The 14,567-nt window shown below is 42.2% G+C and overlaps 1 long non-coding RNA gene across 2 annotated transcripts in view; it reads right to left on the bottom strand.

Moving 5' to 3' along the window:
* Nucleotides 1-5,900: 5,900 nt before the first annotated feature.
* LOC122562540 (uncharacterized) overlaps nt 5,901-14,567 on the bottom strand; it is a 28,051-nt gene continuing 19,384 nt past the window's right edge. For both annotated transcript variants that reach the window (XR_006315352.2, XR_015761295.1), the window contains one exon: nt 5,901-7,003. This is a non-coding gene — a long non-coding RNA (uncharacterized LOC122562540). The remainder of the gene's footprint in view (nt 7,004-14,567) is intronic.

Genomic DNA, 14,567 nt, shown 5'->3' with positions numbered 1-14,567 from the left:
TATAAGGTTACCCCTCAGCCTCCAAAGATAGCCCCAGCCTATTCAGCTTCTCCCTATAACTCAAACCCTCCAGTCCCTGCAACATCCTTGCATATCTTTTCTTAGATGAGGGGCCCAAAACTGTTCATAGTATTTTAATTGTGGTCTGACTACTGTCTTGTATAGTTTTTGCAATGTTTTCCTATTTTATAGTCCATTCCATTTGAAATAAAGGCCAAATTTCTACTTGCCTTGCATATAATCCACTGAACTTGTATGTAGGCCAGCATTTATTGCCTGTCCCTAGTTGCCTTCTTGAACAACTGCAGTCCATGTCTACAGGTCGACCCACAATACAGTTAGGAAGGGAGTTCCAGGATTTTGACCCAGGATTTCTGCACTCTCTCATGTTTAACAGTAGCCTTCCTATTACAGGGAGATCAGAATTGTACACAGCACTCTAAAAGTGACCTTACCAATGTCCTGTACATCTGCAACATGATATCCTAACTCCTATACTCAATTTTCTGACCAATGAAGGAAAGCATGCCAAAAGCCTTCTTCACCATCCTGTCTGCCTGCGACTCCACTTTCAAGGAACTATGCACCTGCATCCCTAGGACTCTTTGTTTGGCATTCTGTATTCCTGATGAAGGGCTTTTGCCCGAAACATCAATTTTACTGCTCCTCGGATGCTGCCCGAACTGCTGTGCTTTTCCAGCACCACTCTACTCCAACACTCCCCAGGACCCTACCATTAACTGTGTAAATCCTGCCCTGATTTGCCTAATCAAAATGTTACACCTCACATTTATCTAAATTAAACTTCTTCTGCCACTACTTTGCCCTTTGGCCCATCTGATCAAGGTCCCATTGTACTCAAGGATAATCTTCTTCATTGTCTACAATATCACCAATTTTGTCATCTCTACACTTACTAACCATACCTCCTATGTTCACATCCAAATCATTTCTACAAATGACGAAAATCATTGAACCCAGCACCAATCCTTGTGACAAACTGCTAGAAACAAGCTTTCAGTCCAAAAAGCAACTCACTACTACCACCCTCTGTCTCCTACCTTCAAACCAATTTTGTATCCAATTGGTTAGCTCCCCCGGATCCCATGTAATCTAACCTGACTAACCAATCTACCATGCGGAACCTTGTCAAATGCTTTGCTGAAGTCCATACAGACAACGTTCACTGCTCTGCCATCATCAGTCTTCTACGTCACTTCTTCAAAAACTCAATTAAGTTAGGAGACACAATTTCTCACACACAAAGTCCATGCTAACTAGCCCTAATCAGTCCTTGCCTTTCCAAATGCAGGTAAATCCTGTCCATCAGGATCCCCTCCAACAGCTTATCCATCACTGATATAATGCTCACTGTTGAAACATTCCCTGGCTTTTCCTTATATAACTTTCTTAAATAATGCCACCTCATTAACCAATTTCCAATCTTCCGACACCTCACCCTCGGCTGTCAATGATAGAAATATCCAGAAAGGGGCCCAGCAATCTCTTCCCTAGCTTCCCACAAAGTTCTAGGAAAGACCTGATCAGATTCCAAGGATTTATCTACCTATCTGTGTGTTAAGATCTCCAGCAGCTCATCGTATTATGAACTATTTTCAAAGCATCACTATTTATTTTGCCAAGTTCCCTAGTTTCCATGTCCTTCTCCATGGGAAATGCTGATGCACAATGTTAGTTTAGTATCTCACCCATCTGTTGTGATTCCACACCTAGCCACACTGATAAAATGTACTTATAAAGTCTCTTTGAGTTCTCGTTAACTTTATTTGCCAAAACTATCTCATGTCTCTTTTTTGCCTTCCTATTTCTCCCTTAAGTACACTCCTATTGCCCTTATACTCTTCTAGGGCTTCACTTGATCCCAGCTGTCTGTGTCTGACATATGCCTTCTTTTTCTTGATCAGAGCATCAATTTCTCTGGTCATCCAGCATTCCCTCCAACCTACACACTAACAGGAAATACAATCTCTGAAGTCTCGGTATTTCATTTTTAAAGGCCTCCCACTTCCAAATTGTCCCTTTACCTGCAAATAGCCTCCCCTAATCAACTTTTGAAATTTCCTGTCTAATATCGCCAAAATTGGCCTTTCTCCAAAGTAGAACTTTAATTTTTAGATCAGGTCTATCCTTTTGCACAACTATTTCAAAACTAATAGAATTATGATCACTGGCCCCAAAGTGCTCTCTCACTGACATCTCAGTCATTACCCTGTCTTATTTCCTGAGAGAAGGTCATGTTTTGCTCCTTCTCTCGTATGTATATTCACATACGGAATAAGAAAATATACTTATATAGACTTAACAAAATCCTCCCCATCTAAGCCCTTAATACGATGACAGTCCCAGTCTATGTTTGGAAAGTTAAAATCCCCAACCATTGCAACCCTATTAGGTTGATGTATGGTGCATCAACGGTTGGCACTGCTGCCTCACAGTGCTATTGACCCAGGTTCAATTCCGCCCTCGGGTGACTGTAGAGTTTGCATGTTCTTGTCGTGTCTGCGTGGTTTACCACTGGGTGCTCCAGTTTCCTTCCACAGTCCAACAGGTGCCGATTAAGCAAATTAGCTATGATAAACATAGGGATAGGGTAGAGCAGTGGGTCTGGGTGGGATGTTCTTCAGATGGTCAATGTGGATTTGATGGGCCTCATAGTCTGCTTCCATACTGTAGGAATTCTATTATTTTGAAGGAAGTAGCTGAAAGGATAGTGGAGGCATTAATGGTAATCTTTCTGGTATCACTGTAGTCAGGGAAGGTCGCAGAGGACTGGAAAATTGCTAATGTAACTGCCCCTACCCCCCCCCCCCCCCCACCAGTTTAAGAAGGGAGTAAGGCAAAAGATGGGAAGTTCTAGGCTGATTTGAGGAGGTAATGAGCAGGTTAGACCAAGGAGAGCCAATTGATGTTATCTCTTTGGACTTCCAGAAGCATTTTGATAAGGTGCTTCACAGGAGGCTGCTGAGTAAGATAAGGCCCCTGGTGTTAGAGGCAAGGAGAGAAAGCAGAGAGTGGGGATAAAAGGTCCTTCTCAGGATGGAAGCCAGTGACTAGTGGTGTTCCGCAAGGTTCAGTGTTCAGACCACAACTTTTCACTTTATGCATTAATGATCTGAATAAAGGAACTGAGGGCATTCTGGCTAAGTTTGCAGATGACACAAAGAGAGGTGAGGGGGCAGGTAGTATGGAGGAGGTAGGGAGATTGCAGAAAGATTTAGGCAAATGAGGAGATTAGGCAAAGAAATGGCAGATCAAATACTATGTGGGAAAGTATTCTTCCACTTTGGTAGGAAGAATAGAGGCATGGACTGTTTTCTAAATGGCAGAAAATTCAGAAATCTGGGGTACAAAGGGACTTGGGAGTCCTAGTCCAGGATTCTCTTAAGGTAAACTTGCAGGTTGAGTCAGTACTTAGGAAAACAAATACAATGTTATCATTCATCTCAAGAGGACTAGAATATAAAAGCAGGGATGTACTTCTGAGGCTTTAGAAGGCTCTGGTCAGACCACATTTAGAGTATTGTGAGCAATTTTAAGCCCATACCTCAAGAAGGATGGGATGTTGCCTGAACTACTGTGCTCTTCTAGCACCACTAATCCAGAATCTGGTTTCCAGCATCTGCAGTCATTGTTTTTACCTCAAGAAGGATGTATTGGCCCTGGAGCAGGTCCAGAGAAGGTTTATGAGAACAATCCCAGGAATGAAAGGCTTAACATATGAGTAACATTTGAGGGCTCTGGGACTATACCCGATGGAGTTTAGAAGGAAGAGGAGGGAGATCTGATTGAAATTTACAGAATACTGAACAGCATGGAGAGACTGGACATTGGGAAGTTGTTTCCATTGGCAAGAGAGACGAGGACCTGAGGGCACAGACTTAGAATAAAGTGAAGATCCTTTAGAACGGAGGTAAGGAGAAACATCTTCAGCCAGAGAGTAGTGAATCTGTGGAATTCACTGCCACAGAAGGCTATGGAGGCCATGTCACTGAGTATATTTAAGGCAGAGATAGATAAGTTCTTGATTGCCAAGGGGATCAAACGTTATGGGGAGAAAGTGGAAAAACGGGATCGAACAAACTATCAGCCATGACTGAATGGTGGAGTAGATTCGATGGGCCGAATGGCATAATTTCTGTTGCTATGGTCTTATTCTTACAGATATCCAAAATCACCTTACATATTTGTTTCTTGATTCCTGCTGATTATTGAGGGGCCTGTTGTACAATTCCAACAAGGTGATCATCCCTTTCTTATTTCTCAGTTCCACCTAAATAATTTCACTGGACAATAACCCAGGAAAAGCCTCCCTAAGTACGGCCAAAATGTTATCCCTAACCAAAACACTGCTCCCCCTCCTCTCTTGCCTCCCTTGCTATCCTTCCTGTAGTATCTATACCCTGGAATATCAAGCTGCCAGTCCTGTCCATCCCTGAACTGCACTTCTGTAATAGCTATGATAACCCAGAATCATGTTCCCAACCATGCCCTGAGTTCATATGCCTTAACTGTTAGGCCTCTTGCAATGAAGTAAATATAGTTTTATTTGGCTATTTGACTCTCACCCCTTATCTACTGTACCAGCCTCAGCCTGATCTCTTTTCTTACTATCACTTTGGTTTCCACATCACTTCCCACCCCCCACCCCTTATTAGTTTAAAGACTTCTGAGTAGCACTAGCAAATGTCCTGCAAGAAAATTGTTCTGCTTCCACTTCAGGTGGAACCTGTTCCTCTAATATCAGTCATTTCTACCCCAAAGAGATCCCAATGGTCCAAAAATGTGAATCTTTGCCCACTGCACCAGCTCTTTGGCCCTGTATTCATATGCTCTATCCTCCTATTCTTACTGTCACACGCAGGTAGTACTGGCAGTAGTCCAGATATTACTACCCTTAAGGACCTACATTTTAACCTACTGCTTAGTTTCCTATATTCTATCTTTTCTGAAATGATAGTTATTGTATGTATTTCGTGGGCGGCACGGTGGTAGTGGGCGGCACGGTGGCACAGTGGTTAGCACTGCTGCCTCGCAGCGCCAGAGATCCGGGTTCAATTCCCGACTCAGACGACTGACTGTGTGGAGTTTGCACGTTCTCCCCGTGTCTGCGTGGGTTTCCTCCGGGGGCTCCGGTTTCCTCCCACAGTCCAAAGATGTGCAAGTCAGGTGAATTGGCCATGCTAAACTGCCCGTAGTGTTAGGTAAAGGGGTAAATGTAGGGGTATGGGTGGGTTACGCTTCGGCGGGTCGGTGTGGACTTGTTGGGCCGAAGGGCCTGTTTCCACACTGTAAGTAATCTAATCTAATCTAATCTAATCTAATTTCCTCCACCCATTTTGCCCTTGATTATTTTGAATTTTTGGAATAATATTAGTGTCTTCAATCATGAAGATTTAATGCAGACAATGCATTGAACTCCTCTGCCATTTCTTGGCTCCCCAGTATTAACCCAGCCTCATCCTTGAGGGAACTATGTTCACTTTGACACATCTCTTTTCTATATATTTAAAATAGCCGTTACTGTTCTTTTTACATTATTGCTAGATTGCCCTCAAATTTTATCTTCTCCCTCTGTGTTATATTTTGGCCAACTTTTGTTGGTTTTTAAGACTTTCCAATCCTCTGTCTTTACCAGTAATCTTTGCCACATGGCAGGTTTCTTTTCCCAATTCGATACTAATTGTGTCAGTAGTCAGTAAATTGTCTTCAAAACTGTATGCTTTCTTCATTGACTTATTGACTTTAGTCAAGCAAATTAATGTACATAACTGCATCGAATGTGCAGCTTCCTCTCAAATCAATGAAGTTCAGAAGGCTTCTTTTATGCTTTCTTACAATGCAGGAGAAAAGTGATTCAGTTTAAACCATGTCTCTAAAGACCTATTTATTGTACGGCATGACAAAACTACAAGTTCAGATGACCAAAGCTGAATACATTTCCCTCAAGGCTGATATATAAGTAGACTGTCCCAACTCAGTACACATGCTTGAAAATCTCAGGATAATGAGTTAGCTATTTAGGAATGAGATAAAGAGAAATATCTTTACTCAAAGGGCTGTGAATTTTTGGAATGCTCTACCCTAGAGAGCTGTAGATACTCAGGCGTTGAGTAGTCATTGAGTCAAGAGAAGTCAATAGGTTTTTGGGTACTAAGGGATTTAAATAAAGAAACAAGCTCAAGGGTTCAAACTGTCTCTTCCTGTTCCTTATTTTCTTATAAAGTATTAAATTAGTGAACTCTGTGGATTTTCTATATTGATTGTTAAAATCCACAGGCGCATATTAATTACACTAACTACCGTGATTCCAATCTCCTATATCACAGCCTCAGAGAACATGGGGAAACTGCAAACAAGGGGAAAATGCCTTTTGCTCTGTGTCAGGATCATACAGTTTTCACATAAGTGTTTTTAGATCAGAACCTGCCCTGCAGTCATTGCAAATTCACATCTGTAATTTTATTAACAATGGGGTAAAGCATTGCTCCAGTTAAAACGGAGAGAACTAGACAGATTTTGTAATTTCCGCTGCCATAGACACAAAGCCAACTTTGTCACTCATTACAAAACAGATTTGAGAGAATCAATTTCCACTTTCTTTTACTAAGGAAAAAAATACATTCAAGGATAAAACATTCTTGAGTCCCTCCCCACCCCCTCACAAAGTGCCCAGAGCTCACTGCTGCATTAAATTGTTCTGATTTAATCCACTTCTCCCTCTGCACAGATTTATTTCAGTCCTCGCACAACAGGTTATGGAAAAACAAATGCATCCTGAGTTAAAGCTGTCAACCTTGCTAACTTAAATGTCTGGGATCACTAATTTTATTCCAAGTGATTTCAGCAGAGACCGAAGAACGAGCTTGGGACTCCACTCCATTTCACAGCAGATCAACCAGGCAGATGTATCAACAAATCCATTACAAGTCTGTTACAGGATCCCATGCAAAAAATGCTTGTGTTGGACACTTCCAATAAACACCTGCATACATAGAAAAGACAGTGAGTTTATTTTTTATTTCATATACATATATTTAATTTCAAGATACTTGTATGCCCATTTCATCAGCTGCTGTCCCTGCAATAATTTTAAACATTTTGCAAGATGACTGGAACAAGATTTACACTACTTCATATATTTATAACCACTTTTGATGTTTGAAAGGATTTTACAGTCAAATAAGTATCTTCTGATGTATAATCACAACTATATTGTAGGAAATGCAGCAAATGGCACTTCATAAACTCTTGCAAGCAGCAATGTAAAAATGACCAAACAATCTGTTGATGAAAAGACAATTATCAGTCAGGTTATGGGATAACATCCCTGGCTCTTCCAGAAAATGATGTCATAGGATCTTTTACAGTAGACAAGCAGGAGGCTAGAAGAACACAGCAAGGGAGGCAGCATCAGGGGGGTGGAGAAGTCAAAGTTTCTGGTGTAACCTTTATAGTTACCTGAATAGGCTTTTGGTTTAACCTCTCATTTGAAAGACCGCATCTTCATTAGAATGTCAGTCTGGAATTTTGTGCTCAAGCACTGGAGTTGGAATAAACCCAGAGGTGCACCAAAAAAAAAGTTACTGAAGTAACTCACAGAGGGCAGTATCCAGAAACATGTGCACAGGACTGGACACTGGTCCGGCTTCCTTAGAGTCAGCTCAGAGAGTGAACAGAACCTCTGACACTCCTGTTTATATCTGTCAGCCAGAGCTCCCTGATAGGGGCCACTAACCTGGTCCAATCAGGGAACTCATGTTCTATGAGATCTACTTGGCTTACTTTGTTACAATCACCCAATCCCTCCCCTTCTACGTATTGGGACATAGGCCTGTCCTTTTTAATGTAACTTCTCCTGGGGTGTTTTCGCAGAATCCACTTTAGTTCCACCTACTTAACCTTAGATATGGAGAGGGAGGGGATAATCAGACTGTAGCCTGCCTCTTGTGCCTGGAGCATCTCTGAAGAAATGCATCCTCATCATCAGGCAGTAAAGGTATCAAGGATGTGACATCCACCATGTCCATCTCAGACTCTGAGGTTCCTTCAACATTACATGGACAGATAAGAATCCACGGATTCCAACAGCCTTTCTGGGCATTCTGAGGAGCCGGAGATGTTTTGCTACTGCTCTGTTTGTGAGTTTGCAGCTTTCATGTGGTCCATGTGCTTGTTCAGGACCACCTCAGTGACCCAAACTTTGTATGTCACAAGACTTGACCTCACGTTGAACATGCCTTTTATCCATGCAGGGCCATTCCCATGGCTTCAGCACAGAACTTCATCCCCTGAAGTAAACACTCTCTCAAGTAGTCTTATGTCCAACATTGCTGTTCCTGATGCCATTTCATCACCTTCCTCCAGGGTCCAGATTTAACCTGGTGCTCTCCCCATTAGCAACTCTGTTGGACCTGTCCCTGTAGTTAAGTGAGGAGTGGTCCCATAATCAAAAAGGAACCAGGACAGTTTGGCATTAAGTGAAGCTATAGGCTGTTTCATTAAGCCTGTCAAAGTTTGTACTGCTCTTTTCCCCAGACCACTGGACAACAGACATTATGGAGCTGTCCTTATATGTTGAATGAAAATACTCAGCTTTAGGAAATACTTGAATTCCTTGCTGGTAAATAGAGTCATAGAGATGTACAGCACGGAAACAGACCCTTCAGTCCAAACTGTCCATGCCAACCAGATATCCCTACCCAATCTAGTCCCACCTGCCAACACCTGCCCCATATCCCTCCAGATCCTTCCTATTCATATATCCATCTTAAATGTAATGCAATTGTACCAGCCTCCACCACTTCCTCTGGCAGCTCATTCCAACGATTGCCTGTTGTCTGTGACCAACACTTTTGGGTGCCTGTGTATTGAAAAGCTCCAAGCATCGTTTGCTATTGTCCGCCCAGTGTTTGATGAGTGAACTCATTGCACATCCAACCATTTTGAGTGGACATCCACACTAACTAAAAACATAGAGCCCATGAAAGGGTCAGCATAGTCAATGTATAACCAAATCCAGGGTTATCCGGCCATTCCCACAAATGTGGGGAAGCTGCTGGCAGTAACACTTGTCCTTGTTGGCACTACCCCACCAATGCAGCTATGTCAGCATTCAGTCCTGGCCACCAGACAAAGCTTCTTGCCAACATCTTCATTTTGGTTACTCCTGGATGACCCCGGTGGAGTTCAGCCAGTACCTGATGGTGACCTTTGCTTGGGACAATCTCTCTTGCTCCCCATTATAAAATGCCACCATCTGTGGTGATCTCGTGTCACTGGGTCCAGGAAGATTTCAATTTTGGTTGTGATAGCCCTTTTGCTCCCCCATTACCATTGACTGTTCTAGTTTTGTGTCCACAGTGTAATATTGTCAGCAGTAACCTGAAGGATGTCCTGAAAGTTTAAAACCAGAGCAGACTCTCCCAGGCAGCACCACCCATGGTGTATCTGCCAGCAGGAAGCAGCTCAAGGCATCTGCATTTGCTACTTGGCCTCTTGGACGGTGTCCCAACTTGTAACTGCACACATTTGGAATAAGTGACCACCTTGGAATTCAACCTGAAGCTATGGGCGGCATGGCCTTGTCCTCTTTTACTAACCCTAGTAGGGGTTTGTAGTCTCTTACTATTACAAATCTATGTCTAGAAAGATATTGGTGGAAGCTTCTCACACCAAAGAAGATGGCCAAACCTTCCTTTTCTATCTGGGCATATCGTGCTCTGTATCAGAGTCGAGAATGTGATGCTGGAAAAGCACAGCAGGTCAGGCAGCATCTGAGGACCGTTTCCAGCACCACACTCACAGCTCTGATCTCCAGCATCTGCAGTCCTCACATTCTCCTCTGCTCTGTATCAGCCAAAGTCCAGGAAGCATATATTTTTGGACCATTTGTAAGCCAACACTACACCAATATCATAGGTGGAGGAATCACATGTCAACACCAGATCTCGCTTGGGATCATGGCGTGCCAACATCTTTGACAACAACAGCTGCTTCTTCACTTCTCTAAAGACTATGTCTTGGCTATGAAACCATTTCCAAGGTTAACTCTTTTTCAATAGCAGGTGTAAGGGTGCAAGGATGGAGACCAGGTTATGCATGAACTTTCCATAATAATTCACCAATCCAAGGAAAGACCTAAGCCCTAGTACAGACATGGGAGCTGAGGCACCTTTGATTGTCCTCACTATCTTCAAACAGGTGTAAACAGATCTTGTCGACTCTGTAGCCCAAGCAGGTCACTTGGGGTGTCTGGAACACACATATTTCCTTTCTGAACTGTAAGCCCACTTGGGAGAAACTTCTAAAGTTTATGTCCAAGTTCTCTAAATGCTCTTTACGGATCTTCCTTGTTATTAGCATGGCATCCAGATTAATGGCAATCTGGGGTATACCTTGCAAAATGTTCTCCATCATCTGCTGAAAAATGGCACAGATTGATGATACCCCAAAAGCCAGTCTCATATATTGTACAAACCCTTATGGGTATTAATTTTAGCACACCTCTGGGAATCTTCATCAAACCATAACTGCAATTTTGCATGGCTCTCATTCAGCTTTGTGAAGGACAGACACACCCCTGCCAGTTTTGTGTATAACTCCTCTATGTGAGGGATTGGGTATTTATTCAGTCACAAGAAACTGACCCTTCGGCCTTCACAGTGGTAAGACTGGTACTGCCCATTCCGTGAACTGGACTGTTATGATGATTCCTTCGCTTTCCAACCTCCTGATTTCTGCCTCTACTTTTGCCCTTAAGGCAAATGACACTGGGTGAGCCTTGCAGAATTTCCTCCTGGTCAATATGCAAGGTGGTCTTGGATCCTTTGATAGCCCCTAGACCTTTCTGAAAAGTTTCCAGGTATTCAATTAGGACACGCAGGCAGCCATTTTCTAATCGAGAAATGTTGAGCCAATTAAGGTGAATCTTTCTCAACCAATTTCACCCCATCAAGCTTGAGCCCAAGTCTTTTACTACAATCAGTGGTAACTGAACCAACTGCTTCTCATACGAGGCCAAAACCAGTGAAAAGTTATCCTTCAAATTCCCATTGATTCCAGTTTTGCTCAGGCTCCTTGACACCACACTCGATGAAATGTGACCTTGATGTCAAGGGCAGCCACACTCACCTCACCTCCTAAGTTTAACCCCTTTGTGCTGAACCAGGGCTGTATTCAGGTCAGGAGCTGAGTGGTCCTGCCAGTCCCCAAGCTGTTCAGGTTATTGCTAAGCAAGTTTTGACTGATAGCACAGCAAATGACATTTTCTGTGACTTTGGCAGTGATTAAGAATAGATTGATAGACTGCAATTGGCCAAGCTAGCTTGTCCTGCTTTTTGTGTTTTGCTGGTTAGATGCCAGTATTGCAGAAATACTGGAACAGCTTGGCCAAGGGTGCAGCCAGTTTTGTAGTGCAAGTCTTCAGTTTGTTACCAGATTGAAATCAGGACCCAAAGCCTTTTGTCGTATCCAGTGCCATCAGCCATTTCTTAATGTGACGTGGTGCGAATCAAATTGCTTGATGATCAGTGATGCTAAGGACCTCTGGAGGAGGTGGAAATGTGGAGGTGGAGATGCAGTCAGCACTTCTGGCAGAAGGTCACTGCAAATGCTTCAGTCTTATCTTTTGCACTAATGTGTCAGTCTTCCCCATCACTGATAATAGGGATTTTTTGGAGCTGTCTCCTCCAATGAATTGTTTTTAGATGTTTGTTCCAGGTACAGAAATGCCTCAATTTTAAAATACTCATCCTTCTTTTTAAATCCCTCACTCTCTTGGAAGCTGCTCTGAGTCTACAACCCTTCAATGTTCCTTCAATGCTGCTCTCTTGGGCATCCCTGATGTTAATTTACCCCATCTTTAGTAGCTGTGGGCACAGCCATCAAGGTCTCAACCTCTGAAATGTCCTTCCAAACCTTATCAATTTGTCATTTTTTAAAAAAACACACAAGATGCTCCTTAAAACCCACCTCTTACCAACCTTTTTGTTTTCTGACCTAATAATTCCTGTGGGTTGGTTCCAAATCTTGTTTGCAGATCATTCTGATGAAATGCCTTGGCTCTTTTCACTATGAAAAAGGTGTTGTATAGATCCCAAGATGTAGGAGTAAAATTAAGCCATTCAGCCCATCGAGTCTGTTCCACTATTCAATCATGGCTGATGTTTCTCAACCCCATTCTTCTGCCTTCTCCCCATACCCCTTGATCCACTTACAATCTATCCGACCTACCCCTGTCTTAAATGCCCTCAATGATTTGGCCTTCACAGCCTTCTGTGGCAATAGGTTCCACAGATTAACCACTCTCTGGCCAAAGAAATTTTTCCTCATCTCAGTTCTAAATGATTGTCCCTGAGGTCACATCGTAGTGTCTTCTACTGGTGGAAACATCTCCACGTCCATTTCCAGGTCCCTCTGCGTATTCTGTAAGTTTCAATGAGATTCCCCTCATTCTAAACTCTATCAAGTACAACCCAGAGTCCTCAGTTGACATCCCTTCATCCTCTGGATTATTCCTGCAAGTCTTTCGTTAAATTGTCCCAAACACCTTGAATTTACCAGGTATAATGGACAAGATAGCTCAAACACTAAGAGAACATAAAATGCCAGATTCTCAACTGATCATATCTGTTCAGCTGAATATTTTGGCATGTTGCAGCACCCAGTAATGCAGTAAACATTCTGCTAATATTGTCACTAAATAGTATAACTGCCAATACTGGGAGAGCTGCAGAATGAAAAAAAAGAAAGTGGGATAAATATTCTGCAAGTAGTACAGGCTGTGTAAATATTGTTCTGGTCACCAAATTATGAATTATGAATTCTTACTTTGAAGTATAGCAGTGCGAAAGAATACTCAAAAACCTGTTTAATTCGATTACCTTTCAAATCACTGAGGTTTTCCTGTTAAAATTCCACAGTACTTTCTTACAAGTTCATTTGAATCCCCTCTCCAGGGGATGCGCTGCCATTGGAAATCAGGTGGTTCTCATCAAATAACTAGGTGTGTGCACAAGCGAAGATATCCCTGTATTTATAGATATGTTCTTTTGATCCGGATCACAAAGGCTTATAAAGATGTCTCAGGTGTATAGGATTTTGAAATAAACTCCGCAGTATTGCTTTCAATGCACATTGGGACATCTGCCAAACCCACCACACTCCATTATCACAAAGTTTATAGAAAATACATTCATCACATTCCACAGAAGCCAAGCAAAAGAACTATGCATTATCACCACCTACTTCGAGTTACAACTGGAAAATATCAGAAGTGAGACTAATTGCTTATTCATTTTTCCTGCACCGTGACTTTTATGTTAGTATTCAGTTGCCCAGGGAAACTCATTTAATTGCTACTGTACCTAGATAAATTTCACTTAAATACACTTCTGACGAAGTCAAATATTTGACAGCTTGTTCTGCGATATATAGTTAATTCTGGAAAAGGATGAATTACCTGCATCAGGTAATTAGGAAGACCCAGTACACAGCATTATACCAATCAACAAAATTATGTAAAGAATAAAAATATTTCAATTTAACACATTGGAGATTTTCCAACATTTCAGACAGTGAATTGTTTTTGAAGTATTCCATGACTCACTGAATTCTGAGGAGGTCATTTCAGCCCATTGCATCTATACTGTTCTTTCCAAATGTGCATTTTGCTTACTGTAATAATCCTGCTTTCTCCCCTGCACATTGTTACTTTTTAAAATAATTGTCTAACTCCCTTTGGAATGCATCAACTGAATTTTCCTCCATTACATTTCCAAGCAGTACATTCCATACCCTAACTATTCACTGCATGAAAAAGCATTTTCTCACATCACTTTCACATTCTTTTAATCAACACATTCTTATAGCCAAACCTTGAAGACTGGGAACAGTGTCTCCCTATTGATTCTGCCCAAATCCGTCATGATTTTAAATGTCTATCAAATCTCCCGTAATCCTTCTCTTATCCAAGGGAATACAGTCCTAACTAAGAACATAACAGCGCAGTACAGGCTCTTCAGCCCTTGATGTTGCACCGACCTGTGGAACCAATCTGAACCCCATCTATCCTATACTATTCCATTTTCATCCATATGTTTATCCAATGGCCATTTAAATGTCCTTAAATGTGGCGAGTCTTCTACTATTGCAGGCAGTGCGTTCCATGCCCCTGCTACTCTCCCAGTAAAGAAACTACCTCTGAGTGGTGATCGATATGGGACCGATATCAATTTAAAGCTGTGTCCCCTCGTGCTAGCCATCACCATCTGAGGAAAAAGGCTCTCACTGTCCACCCTATCTAACCCTCTTATTATCTTGCATGTCTCAATTAAGTTACCTCTCAACCTTCTTCTCTCTTTAACAAAAACAGCCTCAAGTCCCTCAGTCTTTCCTAATAAGACTTTCCCTCCATACCAGACAACATCCTAGTAAATCTCCTCTGTACACTTTCCAAAGCTTACACATCCTTCCTAAATTGCGACGTCCTGACAGTATATAATACTCCAAGTGTGCCCACACCAGAATTTTGTACAGCTGCAGCATGA

The sequence above is a fragment of the Chiloscyllium plagiosum genome, unplaced genomic scaffold (genome assembly GCF_037043375.1).
Source record: "Chiloscyllium plagiosum isolate Xiang-an unplaced genomic scaffold, Cpla_swu_hap1 HiC_scaffold_24, whole genome shotgun sequence".
Classification (NCBI taxonomy): domain Eukaryota; kingdom Metazoa; phylum Chordata; class Chondrichthyes; order Orectolobiformes; family Hemiscylliidae; genus Chiloscyllium; species Chiloscyllium plagiosum.
The sequence above is the reverse complement of the archived record's forward strand: the minus strand, read 5'-3'. Positions and strand labels throughout refer to the sequence as shown.